We start from the raw sequence: 14,239 nt of genomic DNA on the forward strand, positions 1-14,239 counted from the left end.
TATGAAGAGGAAGAGAAAGAAAGGAAGGGAGATTGGATAAAGCAAATGCCCTTGGTACATAAACTCAAGTTCTATAAAGTTGCTAAAGAAGGAGTAGATTGGCTTTGAACTTCTGGGTAGCAAGTCTGTTTTCTCCTCTGAGATTACTTCTCCTTTACCCTAACTGACCAAGTCACTGCCCTGTTGGAGAAATGTCAGAGACTCTCCATAACCTCTCCCTGAGGTACATAAGGACTCCAGACCCTTTTCATGTTTGTCTTTATTTTTCCTCAATAAACCACGAGCCGGTTCTGGTCAAGACATGGAGCTGTGTGCCTTCCCCAGGTCCTGCTCTTCTGCCTACAGACCCTTGAATGAAACTGTCTCATGCTGGGAGTGCCCTCTCTTTCATACTGTTACACCTTCACTTGGTTATTTATTGTTCAAGGCGGCTCTATCTCCTTCTTTGAACTTCTTGTTCTGTGAAGCCTTCCTTGGCGCTCCCGGGCTCCTCCCACATCTGTTACCTCACCAGATATGGAGCTTATTCCTGGAGGTGGAGGTTTTCTTATTCATAGCACAGTAATAAATGAAGCTTTTTGAAAGCAAAAGACCTTTTTCTAAGATTTTTTAAAATATAAAATAAGACAATTGGTGATTTTACTCATGGTTGCTTGATTAGTTAGCTAATATGTTGCCTAGCACATAAAAGGAGCCAAATCAGTAAAGAACAAAGGGCATTTTGTGAGGAGGCTGATGTACTGTCTTTGGAGGGAAAGGAAGCAGTTGAAAATATCTGAGCCAAAGGAAGCTGCTTGATCTCTGTGGTAAATCATGAACTTTCCCTTTGTTTCTTCTTATTTATTTGTTTGTTGACTTTCTTTTCCTTTTACCTCTTCATGAAGGTTTTGAGCTATTCAGTGCTACCCACTGAAATGCTTTTGTCCTTCTAGGGTGGTTTCCCTATACCTTGAACAATAAACATTGCAATAGGGTGGTTATTGTTTATGACCTCTGTGGCTACCTATTGAATTCCCTAAATGTGAAATCTCTAAGTTTAGAGCTACTTTAGCTAGCACAGTTGTAGAGACCAACTGACCAGCCTTTTGCCTTCTAGTAACTTGGACTCTCCCTGTTCCAATACCGATAAGCTACCTCCTGCCCCATGAAAAATACACACTGTAGTTAAGAATAGAAGAAAGAGTAAAAGGATTTTGAATTGTGGTTAAGCAGCAAATTGTTTTAAATTTGGTCCTACTTCATTTAAACTTTTAAAAATTAATGCATTCTGCAGACTGTACTATTAACAGTAATGTTTTTTATGCAATAGGTTTCCAGCGATCTTCTGTGCAGTATGTATAAAGGAAAACAGCTGGTTTAAAATTTATGGCATTTATATGTTTTCAATTCTTCTCATTTAAAGTGATGAACTCATAGCACTTTAATATGGTAGTTGAAGTCTTCATAAAGATTACATGAGGATCCTAAATTTTCTGTGTGTCTCCATTGAAGATGTGCTTTGGCTTTATTATTTGACATTGTTGCTGCATGATACTAGATAGATGATATGATCTCTTATTTGGCATTTATCTAGTCATGTGGGGTTGCTTTCATTTCTGTCCAGGAAGTTCATTTTTCTAAAGATAATGAAAGAACAGATGTGGAACAGGTAAGCATGGCATATCTTTCCCTCACAGTTCCCTGTGGAACCTCTTTGGGTAGGCTCTTGTTTGTCACACACAAAAGAAGTATGTCTTTACCCTGAGTGATGCAATGGTCCAGCCTCCTGTGGGGTAACATCCACTGACAATAACGCCATAACCCATTAGTTGATCGCAAACTCCCTGAATCCATAGGGGTTTGCTTCAGTCTAAATGAGTGACTAATTCTTAAACTACAAGTTGAACCTGGGGTCCTTGGGGAATTGGGACATGTTAAGGTTGGATTGTTTATTTTGCTTGTTATAACTCTAGGATCATTATGGAAATGTTTACATCCTGCTGTGGTTAAAGGTTCTTAACCAATATTTAAGGTGAAGAGGTTTGGTCTTTTGGCTTCTGCTTTCCTTATATTCTTTATCATTCTCTACCTCTACCCTCACTTCATAAAAAAAAAAAAAGTATTCACACTCATCAGTTCTAAGTGAATCCATATCTTTTGCATTGAATTCTTGGTTATCTTATCTGTTACTGAGAAATTACACAAATGCATATTTGAAGTTACTGGTAAAAGCCCAGGGACTTAAACAGAAGCTCAGCTCTGGAAACAAGTGTTACCTGTTATCTGTCTGCTGTTCACTAAATCTTTCTTCGTCCCAGTTTCTTTATTTGGAAAATATGTCATGCGTTTGTTATATCAATACATAAAAGATGTAATTATAAAAGAGATACTAAAACAGATAGTGTTCATTTAGAATTATTATGTACAAATTTGTGCTTTTTTCTCAGCTGTGACCTATAACTATGCTTTTGTGAATGTCACCATGAACACTGATGTCTGTAGGTCTTTCCACACTGGTGAGAAGACGCATCATTACTCGTTTTGTCACAATTTCTAATGTGTCTGTCTCAAGCTTGTTCACTTTTGAGTAAATGGAATTATGCCACCCCACTTGTTCCTTCTATGCTACCTTCCTACTCTGTCCCATCTCCAATAGTAAATGACTGTGTTGCCTTGCTTAACCTTTTGAGGCATTTTTACACCATTTGCCATGCCCATCTTCTTGTGTGTCCCCCTCTCCCCCTCTGAATGGTTTTTTTTTTTTCTCCCACTTCTAGCTTTTTTGTGTGTTACTTTGTGGCAGCATCACTTTAATATCTGCTTTTATGGTCACACTGCCTTCTCTTCTGTCTGTGTCTAATATCCCTGTGCCTCCCTCTTATAAGGATACATGTGATTGTATTTAGGACCCACATGGTAATCCAGGATGATCTGTCCATCTCAAGGTCTTTAATCACATCTGCAAAGCCCCCTCCCCACACCTTTTTCGACCAATGAGATAACAATCACAAATTCCAGGGATGAGAATATGGATATCTTTTGAGGGGTCGTTATTCACCCTCCCCACACCTGACTGAAATAATATATCAAGTCTTGCTGGTTTGTAATATCTGTTCATGCATTTGCTCCTTCACTCACCCAGTCACCAGACTTTTATTTCATGCCAGGTATATGCCAAACACTGTGCTAGGTATTAAGAATAACACACTGACCATACTTCTAATAAGTTCATTATTTTGTCAGTAAGATGTACCATACAGAGTAAACACAAAGATACAGGTAAACGAGATCGTTTGATACAGGCTATAAAATTAATTCTTTTGTATGTCTCCTTTTACATAATTCTAGAACACAAGTCACCATCATGCCTCAGTGCTCATAAATGATTTCAGTAGCTATAGAGGGTATGTGCAGCCTGTGGACCAGAAAGTGTTTTGTAGGAGGGAAAACATGTATCAGCTTAAATTCAATTCCAAAGAATTTGTTGAGTACAAAATCAAGCACAGACCCTGCCCTCCAAGGAATTTATAATCTTATACAATTCTCATCAACATTCACCGCATGTCAACATCAACAATAGAGCTTTAGAAAAATACCCCTGCCCACTCCCCACTGCATCTCATGTTTGATTTTGGGTGGAGCCTAGAGGTCTTTTTTTTTTTTAAAGGCTCATGGAGAAATTCTTACATGCTGCTAGCATTGAGCACAGGGACTCTCTGGTCAAGAAGTGACCCATAACTAGGAAAACAAAGGCACAGGTACTATTAAAAATGTAAGACAGAATGTTTTAAGTTCCATTAAGATATATAGAAACAAAATAATTTGGGTACTCATAGGAGGGTGAGTTCATATGTGGCTCAAGGGAAATTTGGATGTAGGAAGTATTTGAAATGTCCCTCATAGATAGATAAGATTTCAAAAGATTAGGTGGGCATGATGAGGGAAGACGGGTGGTCATGGCTGGAGGCAAAAGCCAAGGGTCCACATTTAGGCACAAAATTTCCTTCTGCTCAGACTTTCTGGCCTGGAATTCAGAAGCATCTGGAAAATCTAAATTTAAATCTTGTCTTTAAGCAAAGGTAGTAGGGTACAGCAAATTTTATTTAACAGCTGATAGGTTGATGTACACTTTTTAAAAGTTCAGAAACATGATAGCTGGACCTCTATCTACAGTTTTAATCTATATCCTGTAAATATTAGAAGCAGGCTTCAGTGAGAAAAATAGAAATGGAAGGGAAAGTTTTATTTTAAGTGTTTCAAAAGAAGAATAGTTGGATATGGTGATTGATTGACTAAAAGACAAAAGCAAAAATAACTATGAAGTTCAAGAATGATAATAGAATAGTGCGAGTAAGTGATATTGATAGAAAAGATAGTCAGCTTTTACTGAATTTTATCTACAAGCAAGGGGCTTCATTACTTTATTTTCTTTATTTCATGGAACTCTTTTCATAACTCTTGACATGTAAATACTTTTCTTATCCCTACCTTACACAGAAGGATGTTGAGACCTTGAGAGGTTAAGAATCTTGCTCTATCAAGGTCTCACAGTAAATTGAGTGGAACAAATCTAGGACTCAGAGACTCAGAACTATGCATCCTAATTCTAGAGTGTGTATTCTTTTTTTTTCTTTTTTAAGATTTTATTTATTTATTTGAGAGAGAGAGCTTGCAAGCATGAGTAGGAGGAGGGGCAGAGGGAGAAGCGGACTCCTCATTGAGCAGGGAGCCAGCCCAGTCTCAGGACCCCCAGATCATGACCCTAGCCAAAGGCAGACACTTAACTGACGAGTCACCTGAGCGTCCCTACAGTGTGTATTCTTAACCACCATTCTGCTGGTCATCAGGAGGTTAGCTTGAGATGTAGAGCTGATGAAGAGAACTTGGTCCTGAGGAGAGGAATGTAAGAATCATCTAAAGAAAGGTCACAGTTGAAAAACATGGGGAGGGGAGCGCCTGGGTGGCTCAATTGGTTAAGCCACTGCTTTCAGCTCAGGTCATGATCCCAGACTCCCAGGATCAAGTCTCACATCGGGCTCCCAGCATCATGGGGAGTCTGCTTCTCCCTCTGACCTTCTCCCCTCTCATGTTCTCTCTCTCTCAAAGAAAGCAAGCAAGCAAGCAAGCAAGAAAGAAAGAAGTAAAACAGGGTAGGGGCACCTGGGTGGGTCAGTGGGTTAAAGCCTCTGCCTTTGGCTCAGGTCATGATTCCAGGGTCCTGGGATTGAGCCCCGTGTTGGCCTCTCCTCAGCAGGGATCCTGCTTCTCTCTCTCTCTCTACCTGCCTCTCTGCCTATTTGTGATTTCTGTCTGTCAAATAAATAAATAAAATCTTAAAAAAAAATGGGTAGCTTGAAATTAGCAAGCATGGCCTTATTAATTAAAGACAAAAAAGGAAGAGGAGGAAAGGGCCAAGGACTAAGCCACGTTGAAACTTTCAGGGACATTATCTTATCCTTCTTTAAGGCTGCTGGTCACTTAACACAGAATTCATTAAAAAAGCAAAACAAAACAAAACAAAAATCCTCAGATATTTAAGGAAGCAAATGAACTCATCTTTCCATCCTAAATTTTTCCACTTGTGCCTAAGGTTCTACTTAATAACTTGAATGACTCAAAAGAGACAAATCTAACAAATCTTTCTTCTCTTTCCTCTTGTGAGCTGATTTAGTTTCAGATCCTTGGGCTTTTTGTTAGATTCCATTTTTGCACCTTACTCCATGTTAGGAGTGAAAGAGGGCTGCTCTGTGGAGACCTTATGCCAGTGTAAGAAGATATCTAAAGTAGTCCAGTATTTCTGTCATTTTAAACCATTGGTAAACTAAGTTATTGAAAGGATAAATAACACATAAATGGTGATGTGTCTTGGCTGTTGGATGTCTTTTTCCTCCTGCTTCCCTCAGAGTGCCTGGAATTTCATTTCCTTCCATATTCTTATACAGCATGCATAAGAAAGCACGATGAAACAACACAGGAAAAAAATAAAATTATTGCTGTTGAAATATGTAAGTTATAGTCTTTCTTGTTCCCTGCCAGTATAACCAGATCAAGCTTCTTGTGCTTCTCTGGTTCCTTTAACCTCCACTGGTCCACAATCTGGATCCAGCATTATTCGTTAGAGGGGTTTCTGGTATGGAATGCAAAGGATTTCAGAATAGCAGTGTGGTTGTGTCAAATATTTTAATGTTATAAGGCTGTAGTTCTTGTGCTGGTTTTCTTAGAATCACATTTTTCTCATTGATTTAGAACTCCAGGTACTACCAAATTAGCATCATACATAAACTCTTTAAAGAAATACTACAGAGCCCTCAGAACCCTAATCTGTAACCTGCCTGTCTTGTTTTTTTCTAGTGCTGTAATTGAGTGCTGTGTATAATGTGGTCTTACGTAACTCATCCCACCTAACTTTATTAGGAAAGTTAATGGAATGGGACTTTTGATTAGAATAAAGGGAAATCTAACTTGGATTAAAAGTCTAGATTATCTTTCAGAATAAGCAGTATTATGGTTTGAAGTAAAACAACTTATCTACAGACAGCAATCAACAAGGCAAAAAAGTCCATCATTCTGTTTGAAAGATATTAGGCAAGCCAATGATCCTTGGTTTGGGCTATGCCTTAAAGTCATTGTAGAGCTTAAAAAAAACAAAAACAAAATCTGAACTGGGACCCTCAGCCTCAACAATTTTGATTTAATTGGTCTTCTTGTTAGCCCTGGGTGTGGGTATTCATTTAAACCTCCTGTGATTATAATTAGGAGATGATATATACCTCCTAAGAAAGGAAATAATGTCTTACTGAACTCTTAGTTCTTCTATTTTGAAGGGATGCAAATTAATTTCATTTAGAATGTTATAAGTTATAATTGTTATAAGGATACATGATAATATATATTCATATGCTTAAAAAACCCTTTTTCTGTGTTTCTAAACTCACTGTTTTTTATGTTTAAGATTTTTGAATCTCAACTGTGTGTGGGTCTAGCTATTCTCTCCATCATTTCAGTTTATGAACTGAAAATCTGCGTTAATTTACAAATTAATAATTCAACGTTGGTGGAATGAATGTGGCAGTTTCAGTCAATGAAAAATTCATTGATTATCTTGTATACTTTTTTCTCCATAAAGAAGGTTACTGTTACGAAGTCATGTTTGGTTACTTTATGCAAAATATCTTGTTCATTCTGGGACTGAATAGCTTTCCCTGTAAGACTAAGATACCACACCTTGGTGAGTAAAAATGACCATGTAAGGGCGCCTGGGTGGCTGAATTGTTAAGCATCTGCCTTCGGCTCAGGTCATGATCCCAGGGTCCTGGGATTGAGCCCCGCATTGGGCTCCCTGCTCAGCAGGAAACCTGCTTCTCCCTCTCCCACTTCTACTTGTGTTCCCTCTCTTGCTGTGTCTCTCTGTCAAATAAATAAATAAAATCTTAAAAAAAAAAAAGACCATGTGTTGAGTGTTCATTATAGTTCAAATTCCAAGTGTGCCAAAGCTTTATATATGGTATCTCATTTAATTATAATGAAAGCCCTATGAAGTGAGGGCTGTTTTCCAGAATATCCATGTTTTAAAGATGAGAAACCACTCTCAGAGACATAGATAAGATAGATGTCCAAGATTGTGCATCTACTTAGGAATGGGACCAGGATATGAATTCAAGCAGTCAACATCATCGGCAGTGGTACAAAGTAGTAATAACCCAAAGTGAAAATAAATTTTTCTGTTTAACCAGCTGGTTAAGATCAGACTTAAAGATGTGTCATTTTTACAGGGAAACTTTCCAAAGAGTCAGTCCTGAAATTTCCCTAAGAGAGCAACAGATTTTTTTTTTTTCTGTTGAAGCCAACAAGGAACAGGTACACTGCCATCATAACCATCTGGACAGGCAGTGGCCTCACAGGAGGATGGGTGCTCTTTGGCGCTGGCTGGGTTTTGAGGAAGCAGCAGTGTTCTCACAACTTCCTCAGGCTCACAACACTCTTCCCCGCGCTTCACTTCCAGACTGTAGGAGGGAAAACAGTGTGGGAGTAAGCATGGAAGAGAGCACATCTGAAATAACATGAATGGGCTCAGCAAACCTGTGATCCAAAGACCTCAGTGTAATTCCTGCTTCTTACACTCCTGCACTCAGGCCCTAGTAGTCACTCATCTTCCCTGATTCTCAGTTTTCTCTTCTTTAAAATAGAAATGAAGACAAGTAGTAACCGAATTCTTTAACTCAAGGGGCTGAAGATTAAATGAGATCATATACTGTAAATTCCAAATAAAGGATAAGGTGTTCTTAAAACTGTTAAGGATAATAAAGCAGACTTTTCTAACTGGAAGCTTTTATTGATTTAACATGCAGAATAAAGAAAAATCAAATGAATGAAACTCGAAGAAACTTTTATTCTCCAGTACCACTTGAATTCAAATGTCCTCACCAGAGCAAACACTTGGACTTTTATTTCATTCGAGTGTTCAAAACCCCTAGGCATTTAAGCAGTCTCTGAGTGCACCAATTACCATCTAATGGCCAAATCCCATGATCGTTTTCCAGTCTTCAATAGAATTGTAATAGCAGTAGTAATTCATTCATTCAACACGTGTATATTGAGTGCCTACTGTGTATCTGGAATGATTTTAAGTCATTGAAAGAAAATGTCAGTGAAAGTAAAAACAGGCAAAAACTGAAATTGTCTGTTAAGCACAAACCTAAGGATCAAGTGTTACATATAGTTTCATTTACTCTCCACCGCAATCCTACAGAATATGTTTTACTAGTGTTATTTATGAATGAGTTTACTAGGTTTAGAGAGCTTAAAAGATGTGTCTGGTACCTCCTAGCAAGGAGATGGTAGAACTGAGGTTGAAACCCTATTTCCTGCCCTTGCACATGGTCTTTCTTTTAATCACACATTTATGAATTCAAATACTGCAGCTAGTCTAAATCCTTTTGACCTTTCTTTTTATGAACATCATAGATATCTCCTTAGCCACCTGTGCTTAAAACAATGGTGCCTTTTTTGAAACTTTTTCTCTGTTCCGCTCCACATCAAGTTGGCTTGGATTTTGATTGACACTATTTTCCATTTTTGTTGCCAACCTTTAGCATTCATTGCTTCTGGCTACAAGTATTGTCATAGGCTTCCAGCTGGTCTATTTTTAATCTCTCCTTCATTCAGCCTAATTGTGCAATGCTGCCTAGTAAAGTTACTGCTGCTAAAGCACAAATCTAATCATTTCCTTCATCAAAAATCTCCATGGCTTGCCATGGTCTGTAAAAAATGGTTGTACTCATAAAGCATTTCCAGAGTCCATAGTCTAGGGCAAACCACATTTCTGGCCTTCTCTCCTAATGTACCCCTTCCCCCGTGTGATAGCAGTGTTTTTCAGGCTTGTCTGATTAAGAGTCACCGGGGGGCTTATTAATATACAAGTTCTCAGGCCCCACTTGAACCCACCTAGCAGAAGCCTTAGGGGTCTATGAGGCCTGATGGGGCATGGTAAAACTTGTCCTCTGATAGTCTCAGAGCACAGGTGCGTAGTTGTGACTACCTTGGGACTCTTGTTACCACTGACTGTTTAGGAAAACAGCCAGTACTGCCTGACATTATGACACTTAGTTCCACCGGGTTCTCCTGGCCATCCTTTTTCACATATTACTTGGTGCAAACCAAGTGCCAAAAAACCCAGACACAAATTAATTAAAGTGAATTCTTGAGAGAGGGGATTTTCTCATATTTGTGTGAGCTTGAGATATTTTTATGTGAGCATGTATAGAATATATAAAGGAGATTAACGTAAATAAATGTTTAGTTAATATATGGATGATCTCATTTTCAAATTATATATAAAATTTATGTATATAATTTTATTATCTATAACTTCTAATTTATGTATGATAATATATAGTTTGTATATATAAATTTCTAATTTCTATATATAAATTTCTCTATATAAAGTTATGTGTGTGTTTGTGTGTGTGCGTGCGCATGTGTATGTGTGTGTATGTATATATGGAAGAGAGAGGGAGGGAGAGAGAAAACACACCCAGGAGAGAGACATATACATATATAATTGTATATAGTTATATATATGCATAATTAGGCATTTATATAAATGTATATGAATATATATGTGTTTATGTGTATAGGCTCATATATACACACATATTGCTTGTCTTGACAAAAAGTGATATAAACTGGTTTATAAAAAGATTCCCAATATTACAAGATAAAAGACATTAATAATAAGATTGTGAAATAAGAGGAAAACGATGACCAGAACACAGGATGGAGTAGAGATATTGTTCTGTAAAACCTCTACATTATCATTGAAATGGCTGTTAAATAGTACATTGAAATAAAGATCACTGCTTTTCTTTTTTCTTTATCCTTCCTAATCTGCACCACAAATAGGCCAAATTACCTGTTTTTAAGATTTTCTGCATTATTACACTGCATAGGTACAGATTTCTTTATTCTCTTTTTATGAACCCCAAATTTCAAAAATTGCAAGTGAAATATTAGCAAGTAGTTATTTGGTTTCGGAAAACTAAAAAGTCTAGCTCCTTTGGCTCTTATACACATTAAGCTTGAAAGTAAATCTGGGTACACATGTAATTGGAAGGTGAGGAAATAATTTCAAAATCCCCAAGTAAAATGGGATATGGAATTACACATTCTGATTGTGACCAATTAATCTGAATCTTGCTTCATTCTTTCTTGCCTGCATCCATTCATTCATAGCATATTTATTAAGTACCCACCATGTAAAGTTCCAGAAAAGATGTATACCCTTAAAATTTTGCTACAGCCTTAATGTTCACTGAGTCATAGTGATTTTTTTCCAGAGCTGAAGAAAGATAAATAAGATCTGTGTCTCCATCCCAGATTGGTCTGCTTCACCATTAAAATACCTTTTAATATTAATTTAAACTTTCAAATATGTATGTATCTTTATTCTCTTGTTACTCAGCTTATGAAATATTTTTTAAGAATTATTGTGGGTACCATGTCTGCCATGAAACCAGTGGCTCTACCATTTACTAGGTAAAATGTTCTCTTTTACAGGTGCGACTAGCCACTTTAGGATATGTGCCCTTAATTAGTTCCCTGACCTGCTTTTATTGTATCATCATTCAGGCCTTAGTCATCTTTTCTTCAGAGGGTTTGTACATGCTGTGTGTGTTTTTACCTGGCTCTTGGAGCTATTCTCTTTCTTGGTAGGGAGAGCCATACTATACACATCCTAGAAGAGGCAGTGAGGAAGGCTGTGGTTGCCCTTGGTTACAGCTCTCCTGTTGGAGCAGAAAGAGGCTGAGCTTTGAAGCTGGGTAGATTCATGTTTAAATCCAGTCTCCCTCACTTGCTCACTTTTTGATTTTGGACAAATTATCATTTCTGAACCATAGTTTTCTCATTTGTGAAGCATGAAGGTTATTTATCTCATGGATTTCATTCACTGTCAAACATGTACTTCCCTTTCACCATCAATAAATATTTATTGAATGCAATTAAGTGATTGTGTTTGTGGAATTACATATATCAAACTGATCATGATGATTTGTTTTACATGTTGGGTTCCTGTTATGGGCTGAATGTTCATGTCACCCCCCAAAATTTGTATGTTGAAGCTCTAGCTCTCAATGTATTGGTATGTAGATGGGGCCCTTTGAGACATAATTAAGTTTAGGTTAGGTCATGAGAGTAGGACCCTCATGATGGAATTAGCACCCTTGTAGGAAGGCCTTCCATGAACATGTACCAAGAATGGCCATGTGAGCATGTAGCAAGAAGATGGTCATGTACAAATGAGGAAGAAGACTCTTATTAGATACCAAATCTGCCAGCACCTTGATCTTGGACTTCCCAGCTTCTAGAACAATGAGGAGGGGGGTGGGAAATATATACACACAAACACACACACACACACGAATGACCCAATAATTTGTCATAACAACCTGAACAGATTAAAACAGTTTCCTTTCTAGATTTCTTACAAACCGCTTAGAGTAAGAACTATAATTTACATTCTTGTTTAGGATCCCTAGTATTTAGTGTACTGCCTAGAACATGGAACTCAATAAATAAGTGTAGAACACAACCGAGGAGGTAGAATCCATCTTCACATTCTTCTCATCATCTGTATCCTCAGTGAAGGCAGAACCCGTGATGGTTTAGACCAATAGGCTAAAAAGACCTAAAATAAAAACCTACAATTTGATCAAAAGATTCATCAGGAAAGCAGTAGGATATAATTTCTGCCATGAGGTTGGGTATGAAACAGTGGATTTAGATTCTAGCTCTGCCATTTATTAGCTCTGTTGGTGAAGGAAAGTTGTTTAACTTGACGATTCAGTTTATTCTCAAATAACCTTGGCAGACTTGTTTTGAGGATTAACACATAATAAAAGAAATGTGAAGGTTTTCTGAATAGTTTTATCACTCTGCACTATTATTTAAATATGTTTACACTGTTTCTCAATTCCTGAAAGAATGACTTTGGAATCACCCTAAGAACTCTCTTTTGAATATCATTCTTTGTTTCAAACGTATTTCCTTGTGGCAGGAAGCGATAAAAACACATGGCACAGACAGCTAGTGACTGAAGAGGAAGTTAATGGTGTTTGTTTTTCCTCTAGAATTAGTAGTTCAAAAATTAAAAATAAAATTGTGGCTTGCCAAGTTTGGAAAAGACACAGATTGCTTTGATTACAGGATTACAATGGACCTAATTTTTTGACATTAATATTTCTTTCATATTTATGAGTTGAAGTGCTTTTTAAATTTAAAGCTTTGAGGTTTTCCATTTTATTTTATAAACTGTAATGAATAAAATATCCAAATACTACTAAATACATGTGGAATTTCTTCTTTACTCTGTGGACTTAGAAACCAAGACAAGGTTTACAGAATAAAGCATTTTGAAGTCAATGACAAGCACAAATGATGCTGTTAGCATTCCATGTCTAGACTGTAATGCCTTTGAGGAGACAATGTTTTAGATGGTTTTCAGCTATAATGGGAAGAAGTAAACACAACCTTTCCCTAGCTCTATACAGAAAAAAATAAATCCAGTTGTGATTGGAAGGTATTGTTTGACTCAAAGCCAGCTCATTTTTCACCTGCACACCCGCAAGTTTGGGTCATTACTAAAGATGGTGAAAATGAGGTGGGATGAAGGGAAGGGGTCTTACAACAGAAGGCATCCAATTAAGAAAATCTACAAAAGTGACAAAGATGCTATTCTAGAAAGTTAGAATAATTTTATCTCAGGGAGCAAATTCTGTAGTTTTGAAGGGAGAATGCAGCTATTATGAAATATCTTTCATTCAATTAAAATCAAGATTTATGTGGTTTGCTGCTGCCGTCTGAGTTCCATTTTGACTTTTGCTTAGTGACTGTCTGGTGGTTTACAAAGATTCAAATATATTTTATTATGAGCTAAGAGAGTTCCTTTGGTAGATGTCTAACTTTTTTTTTTTTTTTTTTGGGCAAAATCCCTTGCAGTCACCTCTGCCATGAGGTGTGGCACCTCGGAAAAATCACTTAAAGACTTTTGAGTGGAAAGGGTCATGGGTATTTATGGTGAAGAGGAAAAGGAGGCAAAAATGTTGCAGGGGTTGTATCATTTCATTCAGGAATTAGCTTTAGAAAGATCATTGAGGAACTAGTATTTAGGAGTGGTAGATATTTTTAGATTGCATCTAAGTAAAATCATGATTTTTCTTTTAATGAGCTGGAAAGAAATCATCTAGTCCTATGTTTTCTGCATGTCATGAACTCTTATTGGGTGATGGAATCAATTTCATAGGTTGAGTTTAATCAATGGAATAGAACAGACCATATTATAAGATACCAGGGTACACATGTGTTCTAAGATTCAGTATTAACTTGGGAAAGATTCAGTATTAACTTGGGAAAATGCATTTTGTATAGATAAGTATGTTTCTATATATGTATAAATATACTTTAAAATGAAATACATTTTTGATGTGAGTAGAAGCTGAGGAAGATTGGAAGCTGCTGATGGAATCCTCTCATTTCTTAGATAGGATATTAGAAGAGGCTGGCTTCTGGTTTACTTGAGTGGGTCTCTCTGAGGTGGCTTATGTATCATCAGGTCTGTCTTCTGTTAACATCTTTGTTTTGATCACCTTTGCATCATTTATGTTTCACTCCCGTACTTAAAAATTTCTGTATTTTTGTCACTAGAAAGTGAGCCAGAGATGCTGATTCTGGGGAAATGAATCTCCAAGGAGCCTATAAGCACAAT

At 37.2% G+C, this 14,239-nt stretch overlaps 1 protein-coding gene across 10 annotated transcripts in view; it reads left to right on the plus strand.

The window, feature by feature from the left end:
* Window positions 1-14,239, plus strand: part of HDAC9 (histone deacetylase 9) — a 924,856-nt gene that overhangs the window by 81,905 nt on the left and 828,712 nt on the right. The gene's annotated exons all lie outside the window — the stretch shown is intronic.

This window comes from Mustela putorius, unplaced genomic scaffold (genome assembly GCF_011764305.1).
Source record: "Mustela putorius furo isolate JIRA1106 unplaced genomic scaffold, ASM1176430v1.1 tig00003845_pilon_pilon_pilon, whole genome shotgun sequence".
NCBI lineage: Eukaryota > Metazoa > Chordata > Mammalia > Carnivora > Mustelidae > Mustela > Mustela putorius.